The sequence below is a fragment of the Triturus cristatus genome, chromosome 11 (genome assembly GCF_964204655.1).
Source record: "Triturus cristatus chromosome 11, aTriCri1.1, whole genome shotgun sequence".
In the NCBI taxonomy this organism is placed as follows: domain Eukaryota; kingdom Metazoa; phylum Chordata; class Amphibia; order Caudata; family Salamandridae; genus Triturus; species Triturus cristatus.
The window spans coordinates 1,143,734,785-1,143,759,429 of NC_140594.1; the positions used below are offsets into that span (position 1 = coordinate 1,143,734,785).

A 24,645-nucleotide genomic window follows, 5' to 3' on the forward strand; every position below is an offset into this window, starting at 1 on the left:
ACACACTTCAGAGGGCGTTGGTGGTATAGTGGTGAGCATAGCTGCCTTCCAAGCAGTTGACCCGGGTTCGATTCCCGGCCAATGCAGTGCAAATATTTATATATTCTCCAAGCAGGATATATTTTAATGCAACATGTCACAAAACTGAAATATCAGAAACAGAATAATCAGCCGTTATATAAAAAAATAAACAAACACGTAGGTAGACATCTCGATCGCCTCATCTGCTACATTCATTGTCCCAATATATGCTATTTTCCATAAAGCACTCAGCACTCACATGTGCTGATAATAAATATTTTGCTGGGGGCAGGCAATGAAAGGGCTGAGCCCCGACCAGACATTATAACCCCAGCATCCCTATTTTAAAAAGCATTTATAGGCGATATCTAGCCTCTGAAAATAATAGGCAAGATCCACCGATAAATCTGGCAAAAGTCCCCAAGATTTTGTGCATACTTGTGCTCTCACCTGAACGCAGCGCCACCTTGTAACCATCGGATGTAACTGCGGCTCAGAAAAATGTTTTATCAGAGGGCAAGTTGAGAGGACTCCAAGTGCCAGATTTCCACGGAAAGAGCCTCTCACTGCAGCTGGAAGGTTGGATACTTCAAATTGGCATAGTTTCCTGTCCAGCGTCCTCTCACGTCCCGAACGCTCCCAAACGCTCAAAAGCCTCGCCCTCACCGGGTAGATCTCTGGCTCCCAGGTAAAGCCAAATCCTGAGTATGCTAGTGCTAGGATCACAGAGAAAGGACAGGGACAGAGAGCTGCTGTCTTGGTAAAGGCCTGAAACGGCTAATTCCTAAGAGGGTCTGCACTTTCAGTTATGACTGAATGTGAGTGGGGAAGATGAAGATTTTCTGTACCCAGCATACCTTGCGATGTGCTTAGGCAAATGAGGAGAGAGCCCCACCAATCCCTTGCCACTCCGCTGAAAGCTCCTCCTCTGCATAAAGAGAGCACTTTCACAAGGGAGCAGAGTGGCGCAGCGGAAGCGTGCTGGGCCCATAACCCAGAGGTCGATGGATCGAAACCATCCTCTGCTAATATTGCTTGATTTTTCTTCCTAGGATTAATCTGTCATTTCCACCCTGCCAGCAAGGAAAAGCGCAGGCTTGTGCTAGCTATGTGAGAAAAGACTTCTCAACTATCTGTCTCTGCTGTAAATCAAGAGAGTGATCGTCAAAGGATCAACCCTATACTTTGAAAGTAAAGATACCCAATTAGAAGCATAAATGACAGGTGGGACCTTCACACGTTTTTCGGGGCATGCTTTGAATTTCATTCTTCCCTTTTTGTTCTGCTTTTATCAATCTCCTATGCATTTCATGGAATTTACTCCCTTTCTCTTCGCTGCTTTGCTTCCGATGCTGCCCATATGCTCATTTCCACTATTTGTACTGCTGCTTTCCATTTCTTCTCTTCTGCACAGCTTTGTCCTTGGTTTCAATCCCCAGTTCTTTACCCTCTGCAAGACAATTTCTACTGCTTTTCATGTTGGAATCCACACCAAATGCACCATTGGAACGGGTGCAAGATTGCCACTGCACTCGGCGTTGTAACATCTGGAACGTAGAGGACACACATCAGAGGGCGTTGGTGGTATAGTGGTGAGCATAGCTGCCTTCCAAGCAGTTGACCCGGGTTCGATTCCCGGCCAACGCAGTGCAAATATTTATATATTCTCCAAGCAGGATATATTTTAATGCAACATGTCACAAAACTGAAATATCAGAAACAGAATAATCAGCCGTTATATAAAAAAATAAACAAACACGTAGGTAGACATCTCGATCGCCTCATCTGCTACATTCATTGTCCCAATATATGCTATTTTCCATAAAGCACTCAGCACTCACATGTGCTGATAATAAATATTTTGCTGGGGGCAGGCAATGAAAGGGCTGAGCCCCGACCAGACATTATAACCCCAGCATCCCTATTTTAAAAAGCATTTATAGGCGATATCTAGCCTCTGAAAATAATAGGCAAGATCCACCGATAAATCTGGCAAAAGTCCCCAAGATTTTGTGCATACTTGTGCTCTCACCTGAATGCAGCGCCACCTTGTAACCATCGGATGTAACTGCGGCTCAGAAAAATGTTTTATCAGAGGGCAAGTTGAGAGGACTCCAAGTGCCAGATTTCCACGGAAAGAGACTCTCACTGCAGCAGGAAGGTTGGATACTTCAAATTGGCATAGTTTCCTGTCCAGCGTCCTCAACGCTCCCAAACGCTCAAAAGCCTCACACCGGGCAAGCCCTCACCGGGTAGATCTCTGGCTCCCAGGTAAAGCCAAATCCTGAGTATGCTAGTGCTAGGATCACAGAGAAAGGACAGGGACAGAGAGCTGCTGTCTTGGTAAAGGCCTGAAACGGCTAATTCCTAAGAGGGTCTGCACTTTCAGTTATGACTGAATGTGAGTGGGGAAGATGAAGATTTTCTGTACCCAGCATACCTTGCGATGTGCTTAGGCAAATGAGGAGAGAGCCCCACCAATCCCTTGCCACTCCGCTGAAAGCTCCTCCTCTGCATAAAGAGAGCACTTTCACAAGGGAGCAGAGTGGCGCAGCGTAAGCGTGCTGGGCCCATAACCCAGAGGTCGATGGATCGAAGCCATCCTCTGCTAATATTGCTTGATTTTTCTTCCTAGGACTAATCTGTCATTTCCACCCTGCCAGCAAGGAAAAGCGCAGGCTTGTGCTAGCTATGTGAGAAAAGACTTCTCAACTATCTGTCTCTGCTGTAAATCAAGAGAGTGATCGTCAAAGGATCAACCCTATACTTTGAAAGTAAAGATACCCAATTAGAAGCATAAATGACAGGTGGGACCTTCACACGTTTTTCGGGGCATGCTTTGAATTTCATTCTTCCCTTTTTGTTCTGCTTTTATCAATCTCCTATGCATTTCATGGAATTTACTCCCTTTCTCTTCGCTGCTTTGCTTCCGATGCTGCCCATATGCTCATTTCCACTATTTGTACTGCTGCTTTCCATTTCTTCTCTTCTGCACAGCTTTGTCCTTGGTTTCAATCCCCAGTTCTTTACCCTCTGCAAGACTATTTCTACTGCTTTTCATGTTGGAATCCACACCAAATGCACCATTGGAACGGGTGCAAGATTGCCACTGCACTCGGCGTTGTAACATCTGGAACCTAGAGGACACACATCAGAGGGCGTTGGTGGTATAGTGGTGAGCATAGCTGCCTTCCAAGCAGTTGACCCGGGTTCGATTCCCGGCCAACGCAGTGCAAATATTTATATATTCTCCAAGCAGGATATATTTTAATGCAACATGTCACAAAACTGAAATATCAGAAACAGAATAATCAGCCGTTATATAAAAAAATAAACAAACACGTAGGTAGACATCTCGATCGCCTCATCTGCTACATTCATTGTCCCAATATATGCTATTTTCCATAAAGCACTCAGCACTCACATGTGCTGATAATAAATATTTTGCTGGGGGCAGGCAATGAAAGGGCTGAGCCCCGACCAGACATTATAACCCCAGCATCCCTATTTTAAAAAGCATTTATAGGCGATATCTAGCCTCTGAAAATAATAGGTAAGATCCACCGATAAATCTGGCAAAAGTCCCCAAGATTTTGTGCATACTTGTGCTCTCACCTGAACGCAGCGCCACCTTGTAACCATCGGATGTAACTGCGGCTCAGAAAAATGTTTTATCAGAGGGCAAGTTGAGAGGACTCCAAGTGCCAGATTTCCACGGAAAGAGCCTCTCACTGCAGCTGGAAGGTTGGATACTTCAAATTGGCATAGTTTCCTGTCCAGCGTCCTCTCACGTCCCGAACGCTCCCAAACGCTCAAAAGCCTCGCCCTCACCGGGTAGATCTCTGGCTCCCAGGTAAAGCCAAATCCTGAGTATGCTAGTGCTAGGATCACAGAGAAAGGACAGGGACAGAGAGCTGCTGTCTTGGTAAAGGCCTGAAACGGCTAATTCCTAAGAGGGTCTGCACTTTCAGTTATGACTGAATGTGAGTGGGGAAGATGAAGATTTTCTGTACCCAGCATACCTTGCGATGTGCTTAGGCAAATGAGGAGAGAGCCCCACCAATCCCTTGCCACTCCGCTGAAAGCTCCTCCTCTGCATAAAGAGAGCACTTTCACAAGGGAGCAGAGTGGCGCAGCGGAAGCGTGCTGGGCCCATAACCCAGAGGTCGATGGATCGAAACCATCCTCTGCTAATATTGCTTGATTTTTCTTCCTAGGACTAATCTGTCATTTCCACCCTGCCAGCAAGGAAAAGCGCAGGCTTGTGCTAGCTATGTGAGAAAAGACTTCTCAACTATCTGTCTCTGCTGTAAATCAAGAGAGTGATCGTCAAAGGATCAACCCTATACTTTGAAAGTAAAGATACCCAATTAGAAGCATAAATGACAGGTGGGACCTTCACACGTTTTTCGGGGCATGCTTTGAATTTCATTCTTCCCTTTTTGTTCTGCTTTTATCAATCTCCTATGCATTTCATGGAATTTACTCCCTTTCTCTTCGCTGCTTTGCTTCCGATGCTGCCCATATGCTCATTTCCACTATTTGTACTGCTGCTTTCCATTTCTTCTCTTCTGCACAGCTTTGTCCTTGGTTTCAATCCCCAGTTCTTTACCCTCTGCAAGACAATTTCTACTGCTTTTCATGTTGGAATCCACACCAAATGCACCATTGGAACGGGTGCAAGATTGCCACTGCACTCGGCGTTGTAACATCTGGAACGTAGAGGACACACATCAGAGGGCGTTGGTGGTATAGTGGTGAGCATAGCTGCCTTCCAAGCAGTTGACCCGGGTTCGATTCCCGGCCAACGCAGTGCAAATATTTATATATTCTCCAAGCAGGATATATTTTAATGCAACATGTCACAAAACTGAAATATCAGAAACAGAATAATCAGCCGTTATATAAAAAAATAAACAAACACGTAGGTAGACATCTCGATCGCCTCATCTGCTACATTCATTGTGCCAATATATGCTATTTTCCATAAAGCACTCAGCACTCACATGTGCTGATAATAAATATTTTGCTGGGGGCAGGCAATGAAAGGGCTGAGCCCCGACCAGACATTATAACCCCAGCATCCCTATTTTAAAAAGCATTTATAGGCGATATCTAGCCTCTGAAAATAATAGGCAAGATCCACCGATAAATCTGGCAAAAGTCCCCAAGATTTTGTGCATACTTGTGCTCTCACCTGAATGCAGCGCCACCTTGTAACCATCGGATGTAACTGAGGGTCAGAAAAATGTTTTATCAGAGGGCAAGTTGAGAGGACTCCAAGTGCCAGATTTCCACGGAAAGAGCCTCTCACTGCAGCTGGAAGGTTGGATACTTCAAATTGGCATAGTTTCCTGTCCAGCGTCCTCTCACGTCCCGAACGCTCCCAAACGCTCAAAAGCCTCGCCCTCACCGGGTAGATCTCTGGCTCCCAGGTAAAGCCAAATCCTGAGTATGCTAGTGCTAGGATCACAGAGAAAGGACAGGGACAGAGAGCTGCTGTCTTGGTAAAGGCCTGAAATGGCTAATTCCTAAGAGGGTCTGCACTTTCAGTTATGACTGAATGTGAGTGGGGAAGATGAAGATTTTCTGTACCCAGCATACCTTGCGATGTGCTTAGGCAAATGAGGAGAGAGCCCCACCAATCCCTTGCCACTCCGCTGAAAGCTCCTCCTCTGCATAAAGAGAGCACTTTCACAAGGGAGCAGAGTGGCGCAGCGGAAGCGTGCTGGGCCCATAACCCAGAGGTCGATGGATCGAAACCATCCTCTGCTAATATTGCTTGATTTTTCTTCCTAGGACTAATCTGTCATTTCCACCCTGCCAGCAAGGAAAAGCGCAGGCTTGTGCTAGCTATGTGAGAAAAGACTTCTCAACTATCTGTCTCTGCTGTAAATCAAGAGAGTGATCGTCAAAGGATCAACCCTATACTTTGAAAGTAAAGATACCCAATTAGAAGCATAAATGACAGGTGGGACCTTCACACGTTTTTCGGGGCATGCTTTGAATTTCATTCTTCCCTTTTTGTTCTGCTTTTATCAATCTCCTATGCATTTCATGGAATTTACTCCCTTTCTCTTCGCTGCTTTGCTTCCGATGCTGCCCATATGCTCATTTCCACTATTTGTACTGCTGCTTTCCATTTCTTCTCTTCTGCACAGCTTTGTCCTTGGTTTCAATCCCCAGTTCTTTACCCTCTGCAAGACAATTTCTACTGCTTTTCATGTTGGAATCCACACCAAATGCACCATTGGAACGGGTGCAAGATTGCCACTGCACTCGGCGTTGTAACATCTGGAACGTAGAGGACACACATCAGAGGGCGTTGGTGGTATAGTGGTGAGCATAGCTGCCTTCCAAGCAGTTGACCCGGGTTCGATTCCCGGCCAACGCAGTGCAAATATTTATATATTCTCCAAGCAGGATATATTTTAATGCAACATGTCACAAAACTGAAATATCAGAAACAGAATAATCAGCCGTTATATAAAAAAATAAACAAACACGTAGGTAGACATCTCGATCGCCTCATCTGCTACATTCATTGTCCCAATATATGCTATTTTCCATAAAGCACTCAGCACTCACATGTGCTGATAATAAATATTTTGCTGGGGGCAGGCAATGAAAGGGCTGAGCCCCGACCAGACATTATAACCCCAGCATCCCTATTTTAAAAAGCATTTATAGGCGATATCTAGCCTCTGAAAATAATAGGCAAGATCCACCGATAAATCTGGCAAAAGTCCCCAAGATTTTGTGCATACTTGTGCTCTCACCTGAATGCAGCGCCACCTTGTAACCATCGGATGTAACTGCGGCTCAGAAAAATGTTTTATCAGAGGGCAAGTTGAGAGGACTCCAAGTGCCAGATTTCCACGGAAAGAGACTCTCACTGCAGCAGGAAGGTTGGATACTTCAAATTGGCATAGTTTCCTGTCCAGCGTCCTCAACGCTCCCAAACGCTCAAAAGCCTCGCCCTCACCGGGTAGATCTCTGGCTCCCAGGTAAAGCCAAATCCTGAGTATGCTAGTGCTAGGATCACAGAGAAAGGACAGGGACAGAGAGCTGCTGTCTTGGTAAAGGCCTGAAACGGCTAATTCCTAAGAGGGTCTGCACTTTCAGTTATGACTGAATGTGAGTGGGGAAGATGAAGATTTTCTGTACCCAGCATACCTTGCGATGTGCTTAGGCAAATGAGGAGAGAGCCCCACCAATCCCTTGCCACTCCGCTGAAAGCTCCTCCTCTGCATAAAGAGAGCACTTTCACAAGGGAGCAGAGTGGCGCAGCGTAAGCGTGCTGGGCCCATAACCCAGAGGTCGATGGATCGAAACCATCCTCTGCTAATATTGCTTGATTTTTCTTCCTAGGACTAATCTGTCATTTCCACCCTGCCAGCAAGGAAAAGCGCAGGCTTGTGCTAGCTATGTGAGAAAAGACTTCTCAACTATCTGTCTCTGCTGTAAATCAAGAGAGTGATCGTCAAAGGATCAACCCTATACTTTGAAAGTAAAGATACCCAATTAGAAGCATAAATGACAGGTGGGACCTTCACACGTTTTTCGGGGCATGCTTTGAATTTCATTCTTCCCTTTTTGTTCTGCTTTTATCAATCTCCTATGCATTTCATGGAATTTACTCCCTTTCTCTTCGCTGCTTTGCTTCCGATGCTGCCCATATGCTCATTTCCACTATTTGTACTGCTGCTTTCCATTTCTTCTCTTCTGCACAGCTTTGTCCTTGGTTTCAATCCCCAGTTCTTTACCCTCTGCAAGACTATTTCTACTGCTTTTCATGTTGGAATCCACACCAAATGCACCATTGGAACGGGTGCAAGATTGCCACTGCACTCGGCGTTGTAACATCTGGAACCTAGAGGACACACATCAGAGGGCGTTGGTGGTATAGTGGTGAGCATAGCTGCCTTCCAAGCAGTTGACCCGGGTTCGATTCCCGGCCAACGCAGTGCAAATATTTATATATTCTCCAAGCAGGATATATTTTAATGCAACATGTCACAAAACTGAAATATCAGAAACAGAATAATCAGCCGTTATATAAAAAAATAAACAAACACGTAGGTAGACATCTCGATCGCCTCATCTGCTACATTCATTGTCCCAATATATGCTATTTTCCATAAAGCACTCAGCACTCACATGTGCTGATAATAAATATTTTGCTGGGGGCAGGCAATGCAAGGGCTGAGCCCCGACCAGACATTATAACCCCAGCATCCCTATTTTAAAAAGCATTTATAGGCGATATCTAGCCTCTGAAAATAATAGGTAAGATCCACCGATAAATCTGGCAAAAGTCCCCAAGATTTTGTGCATACTTGTGCTCTCACCTGAACGCAGCGCCACCTTGTAACCATCGGATGTAACTGCGGCTCAGAAAAATGTTTTATCAGAGGGCAAGTTGAGAGGACTCCAAGTGCCAGATTTCCACGGAAAGAGCCTCTCACTGCAGCTGGAAGGTTGGATACTTCAAATTGGCATAGTTTCCTGTCCAGCGTCCTCTCACGTCCCGAACGCTCCCAAACGCTCAAAAGCCTCGCCCTCACCGGGTAGATCTCTGGCTCCCAGGTAAAGCCAAATCCTGAGTATGCTAGTGCTAGGATCACAGAGAAAGGACAGGGACAGAGAGCTGCTGTCTTGGTAAAGGCCTGAAACGGCTAATTCCTAAGAGGGTCTGCACTTTCAGTTATGACTGAATGTGAGTGGGGAAGATGAAGATTTTCTGTACCCAGCATACCTTGCGATGTGCTTAGGCAAATGAGGAGAGAGCCCCACCAATCCCTTGCCACTCCGCTGAAAGCTCCTCCTCTGCATAAAGAGAGCACTTTCACAAGGGAGCAGAGTGGCGCAGCGGAAGCGTGCTGGGCCCATAACCCAGAGGTCGATGGATCGAAACCATCCTCTGCTAATATTGCTTGATTTTTCTTCCTAGGACTAATCTGTCATTTCCACCCTGCCAGCAAGGAAAAGCGCAGGCTTGTGCTAGCTATGTGAGAAAAGACTTCTCAACTATCTGTCTCTGCTGTAAATCAAGAGAGTGATCGTCAAAGGATCAACCCTATACTTTGAAAGTAAAGATACCCAATTAGAAGCATAAATGACAGGTGGGACCTTCACACGTTTTTCGGGGCATGCTTTGAATTTCATTCTTCCCTTTTTGTTCTGCTTTTATCAATCTCCTATGCATTTCATGGAATTTACTCCCTTTCTCTTCGCTGCTTTGCTTCCGATGCTGCCCATATGCTCATTTCCACTATTTGTACTGCTGCTTTCCATTTCTTCTCTTCTGCACAGCTTTGTCCTTGGTTTCAATCCCCAGTTCTTTACCCTCTGCAAGACAATTTCTACTGCTTTTCATGTTGGAATCCACACCAAATGCACCATTGGAACGGGTGCAAGATTGCCACTGCACTCGGCGTTGTAACATCTGGAACGTAGAGGACACACATCAGAGGGCGTTGGTGGTATAGTGGTGAGCATAGCTGCCTTCCAAGCAGTTGACCCGGGTTCGATTCCCGGCCAACGCAGTGCAAATATTTATATATTCTCCAAGCAGGATATATTTTAATGCAACATGTCACAAAACTGAAATATCAGAAACAGAATAATCAGCCGTTATATAAAAAAATAAACAAACACGTAGGTAGACATCTCGATCGCCTCATCTGCTACATTCATTGTCCCAATATATGCTATTTTCCATAAAGCACTCAGCACTCACATGTGCTGATAATAAATATTTTGCTGGGGGCAGGCAATGAAAGGGCTGAGCCCCGACCAGACATTATAACCCCAGCATCCCTATTTTAAAAAGCATTTATAGGCGATATCTAGCCTCTGAAAATAATAGGCAAGATCCACCGATAAATCTGGCAAAAGTCCCCAAGATTTTGTGCATACTTGTGCTCTCACCTGAATGCAGCGCCACCTTGTAACCATCGGATGTAACTGAGGCTCAGAAAAATGTTTTATCAGAGGGCAAGTTGAGAGGACTCCAAGTGCCAGATTTCCACGGAAAGAGCCTCTCACTGCAGCTGGAAGGTTGGATACTTCAAATTGGCATAGTTTCCTGTCCAGCGTCCTCTCACGTCCCGAACGCTCCCAAACGCTCAAAAGCCTCGCCCTCACCGGGTAGATCTCTGGCTCCCAGGTAAAGCCAAATCCTGAGTATGCTAGTGCTAGGATCACAGAGAAAGGACAGGGACAGAGAGCTGCTGTCTTGGTAAAGGCCTGAAACGGCTAATTCCTAAGAGGGTCTGCACTTTCAGTTATGACTGAATGTGAGTGGGGAAGATGAAGATTTTCTGTACCCAGCATACCTTGCGATGTGCTTAGGCAAATGAGGAGAGAGCCCCACCAATCCCTTGCCACTCCGCTGAAAGCTCCTCCTCTGCATAAAGAGAGCACTTTCGCAAGGGAGCAGAGTGGCGAAGCGTAAGCGTGCTGGGCCCATAACCCAGAGGTCGATGGATCGAAACCATCCTCTGCTAATATTGCTTGATTTTTCTTCCTAGGACTAATCTGTCATTTCCACCCTGCCAGCAAGGAAAAGCGCAGGCTTGTGCTAGCTATGTGAGAAAAGACTTCTCAACTATCTGTCTCTGCTGTAAATCAAGAGAGTGATCGTCAAAGGATCAACCCTATACTTTGAAAGTAAAGATACCCAATTAGAAGCATAAATGACAGGTGGGACCTTCACACGTTTTTCGGGGCATGCTTTGAATTTCATTCTTCCCTTTTTGTTCTGCTTTTATCAATCTCCTATGCATTTCATGGAATTTACTCCCTTTCTCTTCGCTGCTTTGCTTCCGATGCTGCCCATATGCTCATTTCCACTATTTGTACTGCTGCTTTCCATTTCTTCTCTTCTGCACAGCTTTGTCCTTGGTTTCAATCCCCAGTTCTTTACCCTCTGCAAGACTATTTCTACTGCTTTTCATGTTGGAATCCACACCAAATGCACCATTGGAACGGGTGCAAGATTGCCACTGCACTCGGCGTTGTAACATCTGGAACCTAGAGGACACACATCAGAGGGCGTTGGTGGTATAGTGGTGAGCATAGCTGCCTTCCAAGCAGTTGACCCGGGTTCGATTCCCGGCCAACGCAGTGCAAATATTTATATATTCTCCAAGCAGGATATATTTTAATGCAACATGTCACAAAACTGAAATATCAGAAACAGAATAATCAGCCGTTATATAAAAAAATAAACAAACACGTAGGTAGACATCTCGATCGCCTCATCTGCTACATTCATTGTCCCAATATATGCTATTTTCCATAAAGCACTCAGCACTCACATGTGCTGATAATAAATATTTTGCTGGGGGCAGGCAATGAAAGGGCTGAGCCCCGACCAGACATTATAACCCCAGCATCCCTATTTTAAAAAGCATTTATAGGCGATATCTAGCCTCTGAAAATAATAGGCAAGATCCACCGATAAATCTGGCAAAAGTCCCCAAGATTTTGTGCATACTTGTGCTCTCACCTGAATGCAGCGCCACCTTGTAACCATCGGATGTAACTGCGGCTCAGAAAAATGTTTTATCAGAGGGCAAGTTGAGAGGACTCCAAGTGCCAGATTTCCACGGAAAGAGCCTCTCACTGCAGCTGGAAGGTTGGATACTTCAAATTGGCATAGTTTCCTGTCCAGCGTCCTCTCACGTCCCGAACGCTCCCAAACGCTCAAAAGCCTCACACCGGGCAAGCCCTCACCGGGTAGATCTCTGGCTCCCAGGTAAAGCCAAATCCTGAGTATGCTAGTGCTAGGATCACAGAGAAAGGACAGGGACAGAGAGCTGCTGTCTTGGTAAAGGCCTGAAACGGCTAATTCCTAAGAGGGTCTGCACTTTCAGTTATGACTGAATGTGAGTGGGGAAGATGAAGATTTTCTGTACCCAGCATACCTTGCGATGTGCTTAGGCAAATGAGGAGAGAGCCCCACCAATCCCTTGCCACTCCGCTGAAAGCTCCTCCTCTGCATAAAGAGAGCACTTTCACAAGGGAGCAGAGTGGCGCAGCGGAAGCGTGCTGGGCCCATAACCCAGAGGTCGATGGATCGAAACCATCCTCTGCTAATATTGCTTGATTTTTCTTCCTAGGACTAATCTGTCATTTCCACCCTGCCAGCAAGGAAAAGCGCAGGCTTGTGCTAGCTATGTGAGAAAAGACTTCTCAACTATCTGTCTCTGCTGTAAATCAAGAGAGTGATCGTCAAAGGATCAACCCTATACTTTGAAAGTAAAGATACTCAATTAGAAGCATAAATGACAGGTGGGACCTTCACACGTTTTTCGGGGCATGCTTTGAATTTCATTCTTCCCTTTTTGTTCTGCTTTTATCAATCTTCTATGCATTTCATGGAATTTACTCCCTTTCTCTTCGCTGCTTTGCTTCCGATGCTGCCCATATGCTCATTTCCACTATTTGTACTGCTGCTTTCCATTTCTTCTCTTCTGCACAGCTTTGTCCTTGGTTTCAATCCCCAGTTCTTTACCCTCTGCAAGACAATTTCTACTGCTTTTCATGTTGGAATCCACACCAAATGCACCATTGGAACGGGTGCAAGATTGCCACTGCACTTGGCGTTGTAACATCTGGAACCTAGAGGACACACTTCAGAGGGCGTTGGTGGTATAGTGGTGAGCATAGCTGCCTTCCAAGCAGTTGACCCGGGTTCGATTCCCGGCCAACGCAGTGCAAATATTTATATATTCTCCAAGCAGGATATATTTTAATGCAACATGTCACAAAACTGAAATATCAGAAACAGAATAATCAGCCGTTATATAAAAAAATAAACAAACACGTAGGTAGACATCTCGATCGCCTCATCTGCTACATTCATTGTCCCAATATATGCTATTTTCCATAAAGCACTCAGCACTCACATGTGCTGATAATAAATATTTTGCTGGGGGCAGGCAATGAAAGGGCTGAGCCCCGACCAGACATTATAACCCCAGCATCCCTATTTTAAAAAGCATTTATAGGCGATATCTAGCCTCTGAAAATAATAGGCAAGATCCACCGATAAATCTGGCAAAAGTCCCCAAGATTTTGTGCATACTTGTGCTCTCACCTGAACGCAGCGCCACCTTGTAACCATCGGATGTAACTGCGGCTCAGAAAAATGTTTTATCAGAGGGCAAGTTGAGAGGACTCCAAGTGCCAGATTTCCACGGAAAGAGCCTCTCACTGCAGCTGGAAGGTTGGATACTTCAAATTGGCATAGTTTCCTGTCCAGCGTCCTCTCACGTCCCGAACGCTCCCAAACGCTCAAAAGCCTCGCCCTCACCGGGTAGATCTCTGGCTCCCAGGTAAAGCCAAATCCTGAGTATGCTAGTGCTAGGATCACAGAGAAAGGACAGGGACAGAGAGCTGCTGTCTTGGTAAAGGCCTGAAACGGCTAATTCCTAAGAGGGTCTGCACTTTCAGTTATGACTGAATGTGAGTGGGGAAGATGAAGATTTTCTGTACCCAGCATACCTTGCGATGTGCTTAGGCAAATGAGGAGAGAGCCCCACCAATCCCTTGCCACTCCGCTGAAAGCTCCTCCTCTGCATAAAGAGAGCACTTTCACAAGGGAGCAGAGTGGCGCAGCGGAAGCGTGCTGGGCCCATAACCCAGAGGTCGATGGATCGAAACCATCCTCTGCTAATATTGCTTGATTTTTCTTCCTAGGACTAATCTGTCATTTCCACCCTGCCAGCAAGGAAAAGCGCAGGCTTGTGCTAGCTATGTGAGAAAAGACTTCTCAACTATCTGTCTCTGCTGTAAATCAAGAGAGTGATCGTCAAAGGATCAACCCTATACTTTGAAAGTAAAGATACCCAATTAGAAGCATAAATGACAGGTGGGACCTTCACACGTTTTTCGGGGCATGCTTTGAATTTCATTCTTCCCTTTTTGTTCTGCTTTTATCAATCTCCTATGCATTTCATGGAATTTACTCCCTTTCTCTTCGCTGCTTTGCTTCCGATGCTGCCCATATGCTCATTTCCACTATTTGTACTGCTGCTTTCCATTTCTTCTCTTCTGCACAGCTTTGTCCTTGGTTTCAATCCCCAGTTCTTTACCCTCTGCAAGACAATTTCTACTGCTTTTCATGTTGGAATCCACACCAAATGCACCATTGGAACGGGTGCAAGATTGCCACTGCACTCGGCGTTGTAACATCTGGAACGTAGAGGACACACATCAGAGGGCGTTGGTGGTATAGTGGTGAGCATAGCTGCCTTCCAAGCAGTTGACCTGGGTTCGATTCCTGGCCAACGCAGTGCAAATATTTATATATTCTCCAAGCAGGATATATTTTAATGCAACATGTCACAAAACTGAAATATCAGAAACAGAATAATCAGCCGTTATATAAAAAAATAAACAAACACGTAGGTAGACATCTCGATCGCCTCATCTGCTACATTCATTGTCCCAATATATGCTATTTTCCATAAAGCACTCAGCACTCACATGTGCTGATAATAAATATTTTGCTGGGGGCAGGCAATGAAAGGGCTGAGCCCCGACCAGACATTATAACCCCAGCATCCCTATTTTAAAAAGCATTTATAGGCGATATCTAGCCTCTGAAAATAATAGGCAAGATCCACCGATAAATCTGGCAAAAGTCCCCAAGATTTTGTGCATACTTGTGCTCTCACCTGAATGCAGCGCCACCTTGTAACCATCGGATGTAACTGCGGCTCAGAAAAATGTTTTATCAGAGGGCAAGTTGAGAGGACTCCAAGTGCCAGATTTCCACGGAAAGAGACTCTCACTGCAGCAGGAAGGTTGGATACTTCAAATTGGCATAGTTTCCTGTCCAGCGTCCTCAACGCTCCCAAACGCTCAAAAGCCTCACACCGGGCAAGCCCTCACCGGGTAGATCTCTGGCTCCCAGGTAAAGCCAAATCCTGAGTATGCTAGTGCTAGGATCACAGAGAAAGGACAGGGACAGAGAGCTGCTGTCTTGGTAAAGGCCTGAAACGGCTAATTCCTAAGAGGGTCTGCACTTTCAGTTATGACTGAATGTGAGTGGGGAAGATGAAGATTTTCTGTACCCAGCATACCTTGCGATGTGCTTAGGCAAATGAGGAGAGAGCCCCACCAATCCCTTGCCACTCCGCTGAAAGCTCCTCCTCTGCATAAAGAGAGCACTTTCACAAGGGAGCAGAGTGGCGCAGCGGAAGCGTGCTGGGCCCATAACCCAGAGGTCGATGGATCGAAACCATCCTCTGCTAATATTGCTTGATTTTTCTTCCTAGGACTAATCTGTCATTTCCACCCTGCCAGCAAGGAAAAGCGCAGGCTTGTGCTAGCTATGTGAGAAAAGACTTCTCAACTATCTGTCTCTGCTGTAAATCAAGAGAGTGATCGTCAAAGGATCAACCCTATACTTTGAAAGTAAAGATACCCAATTAGAAGCATAAATGACAGGTGGGACCTTCACACGTTTTTCGGGGCATGCTTTGAATTTCATTCTTCCCTTTTTGTTCTGCTTTTATCAATCTCCTATGCATTTCATGGAATTTACTCCCTTTCTCTTCGCTGCTTTGCTTCCGATGCTGCCCATATGCTCATTTCCACTATTTGTACTGCTGCTTTCCATTTCTTCTCTTCTGCACAGCTTTGTCCTTGGTTTCAATCCCCAGTTCTTTACCCTCTGCAAGACTATTTCTACTGCTTTTCATGTTGGAATCCACACCAAATGCACCATTGGAACGGGTGCAAGATTGCCACTGCACTCGGCGTTGTAACATCTGGAACCTAGAGGACACATATCAGAGGGCGTTGGTGGTATAGTGGTGAGCATAGCTGCCTTCCAAGCAGTTGACCCGGGTTCGATTCCCGGCCAACGCAGTGCAAATATTTATATATTCTCCAAGCAGGATATATTTTAATGCAACATGTCACAAAACTGAAATATCAGAAACAGAATAATCAGCCGTTATATAAAAAAATAAACAAACACGTAGGTAGACATCTCGATCGCCTCATCTGCTACATTCATTGTCCCAATATATGCTATTTTCCATAAAGCACTCAGCACTCACATGTGCTGATAATAAATATTTTGCTGGGGGCAGGCAATGAAAGGGCTGAGCCCCGACCAGACATTATAACCCCAGCATCCCTATTTTAAAAAGCATTTATAGGCGATATCTAGCCTCTGAAAATAATAGGCAAGATCCACCGATAAATCTGGCAAAAGTCCCCAAGATTTTGTGCATACTTGTGCTCTCACCTGAATGCAGCGCCACCTTGTAACCATCGGATGTAACTGCGGCTCAGAAAAATGTTTTATCAGAGGGCAAGTTGAGAGGACTCCAAGTGCCAGATTTCCACGGAAAGAGCCTCTCAATGCAGCTGGAAGGTTGGATACTTCAAATTGGCATAGTTTCCTGTCCAGCGTCCTCTCACGTCCCGAACGCTCCCAAACGCTCAAAAGCCTCACACCGGGCAAGCCCTCACCGGGTAGATCTCTGGCTCCCAGGTAAAGCCAAATCCTGAGTATGCTAGTGCTAGGATCACAGAGAAAGGACAGGGACAGAGAGCTGCTGTCTTGGTAAAGGCCTGAAACGGCTAATTCCTAAGAGGGTCTGCACTTTCAGTTATGACTGAATGTGAGTGGGGAAGATGAAGATTTTCTGTACCCAGCATACCTTGCGATGTGCTTAGGCAAATGAGGAGAGAGCCCCACCAATCCCTTGCCACTCCGCTGAAAGCTCCTCCTCTGCATAAAGAGAGCACTTTCACAAGGGAGCAGAGTGGCGCAGCGTAAGCGTGCTGGGCCCATAACCCAGAGGTCGATGGATCGAAACCATCCTCTGCTAATATTGCTTGATTTTTCTTCCTAGGACTAATCTGTCATTTCCACCCTGCCAGCAAGGAAAAGCGCAGGCTTGTGCTAGCTATGTGAGAAAAGACTTCTCAACTATCTGTCTCTGCTGTAAATCAAGAGAGTGATCGTCAAAGGATCAACCCTATACTTTGAAAGTAAAGATACCCAATTAGAAGCATAAATGACAGGTGGGACCTTCACACGTTTTTCGGGGCATGCTTTGAATTTCATTCTTCCCTTTTTGTTCTGCTTTTATCAATCTCCTATGCATTTCATGGAATTTACTCCCTTTCTCTTCGCTGCTTTGCTTCCGATGCTGCCCATATGCTCATTTCCACTATTTGTACTGCTGCTTTCCATTTCTTCTCTTCTGCACAGCTTTGTCCTTGGTTTCAATCCCCAGTTCTTTACCCTCTGCAAGACTATTTCTACTGCTTTTCATGTTGGAATCCACACCAAATGCACCATTGGAACGGGTGCAAGATTGCCACTGCACTCGGCGTTGTAACATCTGGAACCTAGAGGACACACATCAGAGGGCGTTGGTGGTATAGTGGTGAGCATAGCTGCCTTCCAAGCAGTTGACCCGGGTTCGATTCCCGGCCAACGCAGTGCAAATATTTATATATTCTCCAAGCAGGGTATATTTTAATGCAACATGTCACAAAACTGAAATATCAGAAACAGAATAATCAGCCGTTATATAAAAAAATAAACAAACACGTAGGTAGACATCTCGATCGCCTCATCTGCTACATTCATTGTCCCAATATATGCTATTTTCCATAAAGCACTCAGCACTCACATGTGCTGATAATAAATATTTTGCTGGGGGCAGGCAATGAAAGGGCTGAGCCCCGACCAGACATTATAACCCCAGCATCCCTATTTTAAAAAGCATTTATAGGCGATATCTAGCCTCTGAAAATAATAGGCAAGATCCACCGATAAATCTGGCAAAAGTCCCCAAGATTTTGTGCATACTTGTGCTCTCACCTGAATGCAGCGCCACCTTGTAACCATCGGATGTAACTGCGGCTCAGAAAAATGTTTTATCAGAGGGCGAGTTGAGAGGACTCCAAGTGCCAGATTTCCACGGAAAGAGCCTCTCACTGCAGCTGGAAGGTTGGATACTTCAAATTGGCATAGTTTCCTGTCCAGCGTCCTCTCACGTCCCGAACGCTCCCAAACGCTCAAAAGCCTCCCCTCACCGGGTAGATCTCTGGCTCCCAGGTAAAGCCAAATCCTGAGTATGCTAGTGCTAGGATCACAGAGAAAGGACAGGGACAGAGAGCTGCTGTCTTGGTAAAGGCCTGAAACGGCTAATTCCTAAGAGGGTCTGCACTTTCAGTTATGACTGAATGTGAGTGGGGAAGATGAAGATTTTCTGTACCCAGCATACCTTGCGATGTGCTTAGGCAAATGAGGAGAGAGCCCCACCAATCCCTTGCCACTCCGCTGAAAGCTCCTCCTCTGCATAAAGAGAGCACTTTCACAAGGGAGCAGAGTGGCGCAGCGGAAGCGTGCTGGGCCCATAACCCAGAGGTCGATGGATCGAAACCATCCTCTGCTAATATTGCTTGATTTTTCTTCCTAGGACTAATCTGTCATTTCCACCCTGCCAGCAAGGAAAAGCGCAGGCTTGTGCTAGCTATGTGAGAAAAGACTTCTCAACTATCTGTCTCTGCTGTAAATCAAGAGAGTGATCGTCAAAGGATCAACCCTATACTTTGAAAGTAAAGATACCCAATTAGAAGCATAAATGACAGGTGGGACCTTCACACGTTTTTCGGGGCATGCTTTGAATTTCATTCTTCCCTTTTTGTTCTGCTTTTATCAATCTCCTATGCATTTCATGGAATTTACTCCCTTTCTCTTCGCTGCTTTGCTTCCGATGCTGCCCATATGCTCATTTCCACTATTTGTACTGCTGCTTTCCATTTCTTCTCTTCTGCACAGCTTTGTCCTTGGTTTCAATCCCCAGTTCTTTACCCTCTGCAAGACAATTTCTACTGCTTTTCATGTTGGAATCCACACCAAATGCACCATTGGAACGGGTGCAAGATTGCCACTGCACTCGGCGTTGTAACATCTGGAACCTAGAGGACACACATCAGAGGGCGTTGGTGGTATAGTGGTGAGCATAGCTGCCTTCCAAGCAGTTGACCCGGGTTCGATTCCCGGCCAACGCAGTGTAAATATTTATATATTCTCCAAGCAGGATATATTTTAATGCAACATGTCACAAAACTGAAATATCAGAAACAGAATAATCAGCCGTTATATAAAAAAATAAACAAACACGTAGGTAGACATCTCGATCGCCTCATCTGCTACATTCATTGTCCCAATATATGCTATTTTCCATAAAGCACTCAGCACTCACATGTGCTGATAATAAATATTTTGCTGGGGGCAGGCAATGAAAGGGCTGAGCCCCGACCAGACATTATAACCCCAGCATCCCTATTTTAAAAAGCATTTATAGGCGATATCTAGCCTCTGAAAATAATAGGCAAGATCCACCGATAAATCTGGCAAAAGTCCCCAAGATTTTGTGCATACTTGTGCTCTCACCTGAATGCAGCGCCACCTTGTAACCATCGGATGTAACTGAGGCTCAGAAAAATGTTTTATCAGAGGGCAAGTTGAGAGGACTCCAAGTGCCAGATTTCCACGGAAAGAGCCTCTCACTGCAGCTGGAAGGTTGGATACTTCAAATTGGCATAGTTTCCTGTCCAGCGTCCTCTCACGTCCCGAACGCTCCCAAACGCTCAAAAGCCTCGCCCTCACCGGGTAGATCTCTGGCTCCCAGGTAAAGCCAAATCCTGAGTATGCTAGTGCTAGGATCACAGAGAAAGGACAGGGACAGAGAGCTGCTGTCTTGGTAAAGGCCTGAAACGGCTAATTCCTAAGAGGGTCTGCACTTTCAGTTATGACTGAATGTGAGTGGGGAAGATGAAGATTTTCTGTACCCAGCATACCTTGCGATGTGCTTAGGCAAATGAGGAGAGAGCCCCACCAATCCCTTGCCACTCCGCTGAAAGCTCCTCCTCTGCATAAAGAGAGCACTTTCACAAGGGAGCAGAGTGGCGCAGCGGAAGCGTGCTGGGCCCATAACCCAGAGGTCGATGGATCGAAACCATCCTCTGTTAATATTGCTTGATTTTTCTTCCTAGGACTAATCTGTCATTTCCACCCTGCCAGCAAGGAAAAGCGCAGGCTTGTGCTAGCTATGTGAGAAAAGACTTCTCAACTATCTGTCTCTGCTGTAAATCAAGAGAGTGATCGTCAAAGGATCAACCCTATACTTTGAAAGTAAAGATACCCAATTAGAAGCATAAATGACAGGTGGGACCTTCACACGTTTTTCGGGGCATGCTTTGAATTTCATTCTTCCCTTTTTGTTCTACTTTTATCAATCTTCTATGCATTTCATGGAATTTACTCCCTTTCTCTTCGCTGCTTTGCTTCCGATGCTGCCCATATGCTCATTTCCACTATTTGTACTGCTGCTTTCCATTTCTTCTCTTCTGCACAGCTTTGTCCTTGGTTTCAATCCCCAGTTCTTTACCCTCTGCAAGACAATTTCTACTGCTTTTCATGTTGGAATCCACACCAAATGCACCATTGGAACGGGTGCAAGATTGCCACTGCACTTGGCGTTGTAACATCTGGAACCTAGAGGACACACTTCAGAGGGCGTTGGTGGTATAGTGGTGAGCATAGCTGCCTTCCAAGCAGTTGACCCGGGTTCGATTCCCGGCCAACGCAGTGCAAATATTTATATATTCTCCAAGCAGGATATATTTTAATGCAACATGTCACAAAACTGAAATATCAGAAACAGAATAATCAGCCGTTATATAAAAAAATAAACAAACACGTAGGTAGACATCTCGATCGCCTCATCTGCTACATTCATTGTCCCAATATATGCTATTTTCCATAAAGCACTCAGCACTCACATGTGCTGATAATAAATATTTTGCTGGGGGCAGGCAATGAAAGGGCTGAGCCCCGACCAGACATTATAACCCCAGCATCCCTATTTTAAAAAGCATTTATAGGCGATATCTAGCCTCTGAAAATAATAGGCAAGATCCACCGATAAATCTGGCAAAAGTCCCCAAGATTTTGTGCATACTTGTGCTCTCACCTGAATGCAGCGCCACCTTGTAACCATCGGATGTAACTGCGGCTCAGAAAAATGTTTTATCAGAGGGCAAGTTGAGAGGACTCCAAGTGCCAGATTTCCACGGAAAGAGCCTCTCACTGCAGCTGGAAGGTTGGATACTTCAAATTGGCATAGTTTCCTGTCCAGCGTCCTCTCACGTCCCGAACGCTCCCAAACGCTCAAAAGCCTCGCCCTCACCGGGTAGATCTCTGGCTCCCAGGTAAAGCCAAATCCTGAGTATGCTAGTGCTAGGATCACAGAGAAAGGACAGGGACAGAGAGCTGCTGTCTTGGTAAAGGCCTGAAACGGCTAATTCCTAAGAGGGTCTGCACTTTCAGTTATGACTGAATGTGAGTGGGGAAGATGAAGATTTTCTGTACCCAGCATACCTTGCGATGTGCTTAGGCAAATGAGGAGAGAGCCCCACCAATCCCTTGCCACTCCGCTGAAAGCTCCTCCTCTGCATAAAGAGAGCACTTTCACAAGGGAGCAGAGTGGCGCAGCGGAAGCGTGCTGGGCCCATAACCCAGAGGTCGATGGATCTAAACCATCCTCTGCTAATATTGCTTGATTTTTCTTCCTAGGACTAATCTGTCATTTCCACCCTGCCAGCAAGGAAAAGCGCAGGCTTGTGCTAGCTATGTGAGAAAAGACTTCTCAACTATCTGTCTCTGCTGTAAATCAAGAGAGTGATCGTCAAAGGATCAACCCTATACTTTGAAAGTAAAGATACCCAATTAGAAGCATAAATGACAGGTGGGACCTTCACACGTTTTTCGGGGCATGCTTTGAATTTAATTCTTCCCTTTTTGTTCTGCTTTTATCAATCTCCTATGCATTTCATGGAATTTACTCCCTTTCTCTTCGCTGCTTTGCTTCCGATGCTGCCCATATGCTCATTTCCACTATTTGTACTGCTGCTTTCCATTTCTTCTCTTCTGCACAGCTTTGTCCTTGGTTTCAATCCCCAGTTCTTTACCCTCTGCAAGACAATTTCTACTGCTTTTCATGTTGGAATCCACACCAAATGCACCATTGGAACGGGTGCAAGATTGCCACTGCACTCGGCGTTGTAACATCTGGAACGTAGAGGACACACATCAGAGGGCGTTGGTGGTATAGTGGTGAGCATAGCTGCCTTCCAAGCAGTTGACCCGGGTTCGATTCCCGGCCAACGCAGTGCAAATATTTATATATTCTCCAAGCAGGATATATTTTAATGCAACATGTCACAAAACTGAAATATCAGAAACAGAATAATCAGCCGTTATATAAAAAAATAAACAAACACGTAGGTAGACATCTCGATCGCCTCATCTGCTACATTCATTGTCCCAATATATGCTATTTTCCATAAAGCACTCAGCACTCACATGTGCTGATAATAAATATTTTGCTGGGGGCAGGCAATGAAAGGGCTGAGCCCCGACCAGACATTATAACCCCAGCATCCCTATTTTAAAAAGCATTTATAGGCGATATCTAGCCTCTGAAAATAATAGGCAAGATCCACCGATAAATCTGGCAAAAGTCCCCAAGATTTTGTGCATACTTGTGCTCTCACCTGAATGCAGCGCCACCTTGTAACCATCGGATGTAACTGCGGCTCAGAAAAATGTTTTATCAGAGGGCAAGTTGAGAGGACTCCAAGTGCCAGATTTCCACGGAAAGAGACTCTCACTGCAGCAGGAAGGTTGGATACTTCAAATTGGCATAGTTTCCTGTCCAGCGTCCTCAACGCTCCCAAACGCTCAAAAGCCTCAGCCCTCACCGGGTAGATCTCTGGCTCCCAGGTAAAGCCAAATCCTGAGTATGCTAGTGCTAGGATCACAGAGAAAGGACAGGGACAGAGAGCTGCTGTCTTGGTAAAGGCCTGAAACGGCTAATTCCTAAGAGGGTCTGCACTTTCAGTTATGACTGAATGTGAGTGGGGAAGATGAAGATTTTCTGTACCCAGCATACCTTGCGATGTGCTTAGGCAAATGAGGAGAGAGCCCCACCAATCCCTTGCCACTCCGCTGAAAGCTCCTCCTCTGCATAAAGAGAGCACTTTCACAAGGGAGCAGAGTGGCGCAGCGGAAGCGTGCTGGGCCCATAACCCAGAGGTCGATGGATCGAAACCATCCTCTGCTAATATTGCTTGATTTTTCTTCCTAGGACTAATCTGTCATTTCCACCCTGCCAGCAAGGAAAAGCGCAGGCTTGTGCTAGCTATGTGAGAAAAGACTTCTCAACTATCTGTCTCTGCTGTAAATCAAGAGAGTGATCGTCAAAGGATCAACCCTATACTTTGAAAGTAAAGATACCCAATTAGAAGCATAAATGACAGGTGGGACCTTCACACGTTTTTCGGGGCATGCTTTGAATTTCATTCTTCCCTTTTTGTTCTGCTTTTATCAATCTCCTATGCATTTCATGGAATTTACTCCCTTTCTCTTCGCTGCTTTGCTTCCGATGCTGCCCATATGCTCATTTCCACTATTTGTACTGCTGCTTTCCATTTCTTCTCTTCTGCACAGCTTTGTCCTTGGTTTCAATCCCCAGTTCTTTACCCTCTGCAAGACTATTTCTACTGCTTTTCATGTTGGAATCCACACCAAATGCACCATTGGAACGGGTGGAAGATTGCCACTGCACTCGGCGTTGTAACATCTGGAACCTAGAGGACACACATCAGAGGGCGTTGGTGGTATAGTGGTGAGCATAGCTGCCTTCCAAGCAGTTGACCCGGGTACGATTCCCGGCCAACGCAGTGCAAATATTTATATATTCTCCAAGCAGGATATATTTTAATGCAACATGTCACAAAACTGAAATATCAGAAACAGAATAATCAGCCGTTATATAAAAAAATAAACAAACACGTAGGTAGACATCTCGATCGCCTCATCTGCTACATTCATTGTCCCAATATATGCTATTTTCCATAAAGCACTCAGCACTCACATGTGCTGATAATAAATATTTTGCTGGGGGCAGGCAATGAAAGGGCTGAGCCCCGACCAGACATTATAACCCCAGCATCCCTATTTTAAAAAGCATTTATAGGCGATATCTAGCCTCTGAAAATAATAGGCAAGATCCACCGATAAATCTGGCAAAAGTCCCCAAGATTTTGTGCATACTTGTGCTCTCACCTGAATGCAGCGCCACCTTGTAACCATCGGATGTAACTGAGGCTCAGAAAAATGTTTTATCAGAGGGCAAGTTGAGAGGACTCCAAGTGCCAGATTTCCACGGAAAGAGCCTCTCACTGCAGCTGGAAGGTTGGATACTTCAAATTGGCATAGTTTCCTGTCCAGCGTCCTCTCACGTCCCGAACGCTCCCAAACGCTCAAAAGCCTCGCCCTCACCGGGTAGATCTCTGGCTCCCAGGTAAAGCCAAATCCTGAGTATGCTAGTGCTAGGATCACAGAGAAAGGACAGGGACAGAGAGCTGCTGTCTTGGTAAAGGCCTGAAACGGCTAATTCCTAAGAGGGTCTGCACTTTCAGTTATGACTGAATGTGAGTGGGGAAGATGAAGATTTTCTGTACCCAGCATACCTTGCGATGTGCTTAGGCAAATGAGGAGAGAGC

The 24,645-nt window shown here is 45.6% G+C and overlaps 14 non-coding genes across 14 annotated transcripts; all 14 read left to right on the forward strand.

Moving 5' to 3' along the window:
- Positions 1 to 14: 14 nt before the first annotated feature.
- On the forward strand, positions 15 to 86 carry TRNAG-UCC (transfer RNA glycine (anticodon UCC)). The gene has a single exon. It is a non-coding gene; the product is annotated as a tRNA-Gly (tRNA).
- Positions 87 to 1,596: 1,510 nt separating this feature from the next.
- Positions 1,597 to 1,668, forward strand: TRNAG-UCC (transfer RNA glycine (anticodon UCC)). Its single transcript has one exon. It is a non-coding gene; the product is annotated as a tRNA-Gly (tRNA).
- Positions 1,669 to 3,179: 1,511 nt separating this feature from the next.
- TRNAG-UCC (transfer RNA glycine (anticodon UCC)) lies at positions 3,180 to 3,251 on the forward strand. The gene has a single exon. It is a non-coding gene; the product is annotated as a tRNA-Gly (tRNA).
- A 1,510-nt stretch (positions 3,252 to 4,761) lies between these two features.
- On the forward strand, positions 4,762 to 4,833 carry TRNAG-UCC (transfer RNA glycine (anticodon UCC)). The gene has a single exon. It is a non-coding gene; the product is annotated as a tRNA-Gly (tRNA).
- A 1,510-nt stretch (positions 4,834 to 6,343) lies between these two features.
- Positions 6,344 to 6,415, forward strand: TRNAG-UCC (transfer RNA glycine (anticodon UCC)). Its single transcript has one exon. It is a non-coding gene; the product is annotated as a tRNA-Gly (tRNA).
- A 1,500-nt stretch (positions 6,416 to 7,915) lies between these two features.
- TRNAG-UCC (transfer RNA glycine (anticodon UCC)) lies at positions 7,916 to 7,987 on the forward strand. The gene has a single exon. It is a non-coding gene; the product is annotated as a tRNA-Gly (tRNA).
- A 1,510-nt stretch (positions 7,988 to 9,497) lies between these two features.
- TRNAG-UCC (transfer RNA glycine (anticodon UCC)) lies at positions 9,498 to 9,569 on the forward strand. Its single transcript has one exon. It is a non-coding gene; the product is annotated as a tRNA-Gly (tRNA).
- A 1,510-nt stretch (positions 9,570 to 11,079) lies between these two features.
- Positions 11,080 to 11,151, forward strand: TRNAG-UCC (transfer RNA glycine (anticodon UCC)). Its single transcript has one exon. It is a non-coding gene; the product is annotated as a tRNA-Gly (tRNA).
- A 1,521-nt stretch (positions 11,152 to 12,672) lies between these two features.
- On the forward strand, positions 12,673 to 12,744 carry TRNAG-UCC (transfer RNA glycine (anticodon UCC)). Its single transcript has one exon. It is a non-coding gene; the product is annotated as a tRNA-Gly (tRNA).
- A 3,093-nt stretch (positions 12,745 to 15,837) lies between these two features.
- On the forward strand, positions 15,838 to 15,909 carry TRNAG-UCC (transfer RNA glycine (anticodon UCC)). The gene has a single exon. It is a non-coding gene; the product is annotated as a tRNA-Gly (tRNA).
- A 1,521-nt stretch (positions 15,910 to 17,430) lies between these two features.
- Positions 17,431 to 17,502, forward strand: TRNAG-UCC (transfer RNA glycine (anticodon UCC)). Its single transcript has one exon. It is a non-coding gene; the product is annotated as a tRNA-Gly (tRNA).
- A 1,509-nt stretch (positions 17,503 to 19,011) lies between these two features.
- On the forward strand, positions 19,012 to 19,083 carry TRNAG-UCC (transfer RNA glycine (anticodon UCC)). Its single transcript has one exon. It is a non-coding gene; the product is annotated as a tRNA-Gly (tRNA).
- A 1,510-nt stretch (positions 19,084 to 20,593) lies between these two features.
- Positions 20,594 to 20,665, forward strand: TRNAG-UCC (transfer RNA glycine (anticodon UCC)). Its single transcript has one exon. It is a non-coding gene; the product is annotated as a tRNA-Gly (tRNA).
- A 1,510-nt stretch (positions 20,666 to 22,175) lies between these two features.
- Positions 22,176 to 22,247, forward strand: TRNAG-UCC (transfer RNA glycine (anticodon UCC)). The gene has a single exon. It is a non-coding gene; the product is annotated as a tRNA-Gly (tRNA).
- The last annotated feature ends 2,398 nt before the right edge of the window (positions 22,248 to 24,645 follow it).